Below are 5,000 nucleotides of genomic sequence, written 5' to 3'. Positions count from 1 at the left end.
GAGAAAAAAATAATATGTAATCATTGCATCTCCCGGATGCTTCGTACATTGTGAGATGTTAATTATACTCTAAGTATGTTTATCAAACAAGCACTCAAAATATGTAAAAAAAATGTAAATAACCTTTTTCAACTGAACAAGCCACAGGAAATATCAGTGGAAGTCCTGTGTCAAGATCAACCAAATTTGCATATTATTTATCATTCCTTACCTTCAACTACATCAGGTTAATATTTTTACGTTAAGCAATTTTAAAACGCGTTGTGAGGTGAGAGTGGTCTAGTGGTATAGGTGTCCTCCTCTCACCCAAGAGGTTGTGGGTTCGATCCCCATCAGGGGTACTTTCTCATGGCCTCTCAAAAAAGGACACAGTACTGGTTTCTGCCCAGGAAACGGACTCGAGAGTGATTCTATAAGCTTAGCTTTCGTCACAATCGAGCTAAAATGAATTTGTATATACTAAAACGCGTAAATAAGCTTTTTCAACTGAACAAGCCACAGGAAATATCAGTGGAAGTCCTGTGTCAAGATCAACCAAATTTGCATATTATTTATCATTCCTTACCTTCATCTACATCAGATTGATCGTTTTACGTTCAGCATTTTTAAAACGCGTAAACGTTTCGCATGTATTATTTAGTATTGCAAACTGATTGCAAACCATGATATATATCTGTATCAGTTACATGACATACTTGTGTCTACATGTAGTTATATAGAGTTTTCACATGCTTTAACTTAAATGTAAGCTGTGAAATATCAATTGGATATTGAGTTAAGAGTAGTTGACTAGTGTGCGTAAGTCAATTGAAATGACCTTTGATTACTAACAAATGAAAACACGCAGACTTTATCTATGATTTTGAACACTCTAGTCAAGAAAACTACAACCATTCAAGAACAACCGTGTCAAGAAAAATGCTAGTGTTTAAAGTATGTAAGAAAAACATATTTTTCAACCTTGTATATACTCGGACAACAACTGTCGTTTAATATTCAGTGTCAATTGTGTATATTGAGGGGACTAGAGGGACCGTATATTGTCTTGTTGGCAACACACCAATACTGTTATATTGTCTGTAAATCGTGAATTCCGTTCATGTCAGTAAGTTAAGGTGTCATTAATTTATCAAAAATGAGTCAGTGAATCAGTCAGTGAGTCAATGAATCAGGGAGTCAGTAAGTCAGTAAATAAATCAGTCAGTGAGTCAGTCAGTGAGTCAGTAAGTCAGTCAGTCAGTCAATCAGTCAGTGAGTCAGTCAGTCAGTCAGTCAGACAGACAGTCAGTCAGTCAGTCAGTCAGTCAGTCAGTCAGTCAGTCAGTCAGTCAGTCAGTCAGTCAGTCAGTCAGTCAGTCAGTCAGTCAGTCAGTCAGTCAGTCAGTCAGTCAGTCAGTCAGTCAGTCAGTCAGTCAGTCAGTCAGTCAGTCAGTCAGTCAGTCAGTCAGTCAGTCAGTCAGTCAGTCAGTCAGTCAGTCAGTCAGTCAGTCAGTCAGTCAGTCAGTCAGTCAGTAAGTGATTGAGTCAGTCAGTCACTCAGTGAGTTAGTGATTCAGAGAGCTAGTGAGTCAGTGAGTCAGTAAGTGAGTCAGTGAGTCAATGAGTCAGGAAGTGAATCAGTGATTCAGTTAGTAAGTGAGTTAATGAGACGTTCAGTCAATCAGTCAGTAAGTGAGTCGGGGATTCAGTGAGTCAGTGAGTCAGTGGGTCAGTCGGTAAGTCAGTGAGTCATTCAATGAGGCAGTGAGTCTGTCATTGAGTCAGTGAAGCAGTGAGTCAGTGAAGCAGTGAGTCAGTGAAGCAGTGAGTGAGTCAGTGAGTCAGTCAGTGAGTCAGTGAGTCAGTGAGTCAGTCAGTCAGTCAGTCAGTGAGTCAGTCAGTCAGTCAGTCAGTTAGTCAGTCAGTCAGTCAGTCAGTCATTTAGTGAGTTAGTGAGTCAGAGAGTCAGTGAGTCAGTGAGTGAGTCAATGAGTCAGTGAGTCAGTGAGTCAGTGAGTTAGTCAATGAGTGAGTCAGTCAGTCAGTGAGTTAGTCCGATAGTCAGTCAGTCATTCAGTCAGTCATTCAGTCATTCAGTCAGTCATTCAGTCATTCAGTCGGTCAGTCAGTCAGTCTGTCGGTCGGTCGGTCGGTCGGTCGGTCGGTCGGTCGGTCGGTCGGTCGGTCGGTCGGTCGGTCGGTCGGTCGGTCGGTCGGTCGGTCGGTCGGTCGGTCGGTCGGTCGGTCGGTCGGTCGGTCGGTCGGTCGGTCGGTCGGTCGGTCGGTCGGTCGGTCCATCGTTCGGTCGGTCGGTATGTCGGTCGATCGGTCGGTCGGTCGATCGGTCAATTGGTCAGTCGGTCAGTCGGTCAGTCGGTCGGTCAGTCAGTCAGTCAGTCAGTCAGTCAGTCAGTCAATCAGTGAGTGAGTCAGTCAGTCAGTCAGTCAGTCAGTCATATGTGAAATAATGCAATCAATATCAGCTATTTATCCATTTATTATTTTTTGTCTGAATCACAACTCGGACACCAATATAGGAATTGATCAAACTTTAAACATAGAGCCATATTATGTTGGATTGTAAACAATGTGACACACTTTTGCAAAGTTATCTTCCATTTTTTATGTTGTAATAATATAAGGTTACGTATGCATAGGAAACTTGTACACATTTAATGTGTCACAACGCTTAGGAACTTATTTTGAAAGTCAACTAATCTTGTACATTATGCATATTTTAAATGAGTCCAGGGCATGACTAAAAATGTGAGAAGAAATTAATTAAACTTTGTACATTTATAGAAGACAATATGAGATTGTGCTTAGCGCAATGAATATATAATGTGTCACTATCACTGAATTATATCCCGTGTTTCTTGATTGTCAAAATAAGGTTTGTTCAAAGCATAATTTCATGGCAAGTATATCTTCCGTAGTCCTGAAATTAACTTTAAACATTGTCATATTGCAATACATAATCGTACACAGCGCAGCAATTTGGACGTTTTTTTTAAACTTCTCTCTTAATTATTATTCGTTATTGTTTGACTGTCTACAACCCATATACACCGATATTTTTCTTTAAAATAAGCCTTCCCTCTTAAGTTACCTAAATACTATTCAATTTGGACACAGATATGTCGTCCGACATTTAATTTGCATTTGTGCCAAAGACAATTTGTATGTTGAATAAATGTTAAAAAATGTTTTCGTATATTATAATATACGAATAACACCCCCATCCCACCCACATACACAAGCACGCACACATTAGGCATACATAATGCTGCTGCTTTAGCTGCTACTGCTGCTCCTGCTACTACAGCAGCTGTGATTATAATGACGACAATAATGATGATAATAATAAATACGGCCATATACTTAGTTTGGTCAATTCAAGTTAAAATATAGTATATATATGTCTTACACATCCGTCTAAGGACGCTGGTGATACTCCATATCAATAATTCCGAATGTTTATTTTCCTATTGAAAATTGCGTTTGACATCTTTTTATCATGTTGTGTTATATAAAGTGCATGTATTATACATTTTTATATATGGGGAATATTTCTTACACTTGTTTAAGGCTGATATTTTTAAATATTTAATTAATGATGCGGTTTTTACGACGATTGATGAAAATACGTTCGTTGAAAGTTATATTATGACACGTATCGAATGCAAAGTAATGAAATGTTCTGACCTTTTGCTGTTAAATTCTAAACGAACATGTGTGTATACTGTTACTAGAGTTTGATACATTTTAAACAATAACACTCAATTCGTTTTTGTTCGAAAACAGACGCTTTACTGATTGTGAAAAACCACATAATTTGGAGTGCTACTTTATAACATCAAATTAAACTAGCATAAAATATCATTCACTGTTTTACTGCAGCCACAGTCAAAACACTATTGACATACAGGAATTGGGGCATCAAACATACATTTATATTAACATTAACCATAATGTGTGATAAAGAAATTCTTTGGTAACACTGAGTGTTTAAACACGTATATATTAATGTTGAAAGATTAACGGAAAAGATAAATGTGTGTTTTTTAAAACTTGACTGATCTCAAATACGTGATTTTTTCGTATTTCTGCAAAACATATAATTCAGCAATATCATTGTAGCAGATGAAGGTTGGTAAAACACCATTTGCACATAATGTATTGCCAAAAGTAAGACTGTAAATTAAACCTTATAATGCTAGGCAATAGTTTAAAGAATTATGCATTATTAGATAAAAAACGTATGTCATCGGCCTATACTCTGTGATTGTTAAGGCGTCTTAAAATATTTCTACGAAAGCCATAATCACGTCATTTTCTTAAAGCGACAAATATCAATTTTGATGAAGAATCAGTTTACAATTTCAAGCAGCTAGTTTGTGCATTCTTGCAAATATTGTAAAGTTTTACTTTAAGTGTATATCTCAACATCCTTTTACATCAATTTGTACTTAAACTTCAAATATTGCGCCCTAATATTTAAACTTGAAAAAAGCATATTAAAAGTATTTAAATCCAGAAACTAATTCACTCAGGAACTCATTTTGCATAAACTGCGTGTGCTGTATTTGGAGGTATAATTTTTGGCATTGCAATAATTTAGAGAGAATCTGTGAGACACATGAATGTAACAAAATAAAATAGAGACAGGGTCAAATTGTATAGTTATAGTTATTTGTTATGCAGGTGTTCACATTTAACTTTATGTATTTTCGTTATCATGTACATCACAAAATATACCACACACACTCCAGTTGTTTACCTATAACTTAATGTATTTCTGCTTCCAGGAGAATACAAGCGGTAGAACGTTATGTATGTTTCTTTCTTGAAATATAACGTTGTATATATCGTAAACTATTTCAAGTATACATTTGTACATCTGAATGGCTATAATAATGTATTGAATATAATAATGTTTCAATGTTGGATTCTATTTCGGTTTTATTGATGTATTTAACATATATGTTCATGTCGGAAAACACACATCTATCCATGAGTAT

The 5,000-nt window shown here is 36.6% G+C and overlaps 1 protein-coding gene across 2 annotated transcripts in view; it reads left to right on the top strand.

Annotated features, from left to right (window-relative positions):
- LOC128221337 (uncharacterized) overlaps nucleotides 1-5,000 on the top strand; it is a 104,475-nt gene that overhangs the window by 60,963 nt on the left and 38,512 nt on the right. The window lies entirely within an intron of this gene.

The sequence above is a fragment of the Mya arenaria genome, chromosome 16 (genome assembly GCF_026914265.1).
Source record: "Mya arenaria isolate MELC-2E11 chromosome 16, ASM2691426v1".
Classification (NCBI taxonomy): domain Eukaryota; kingdom Metazoa; phylum Mollusca; class Bivalvia; order Myida; family Myidae; genus Mya; species Mya arenaria.
The sequence above is the reverse complement of the archived record's forward strand: the minus strand, read 5'-3'. Positions and strand labels throughout refer to the sequence as shown.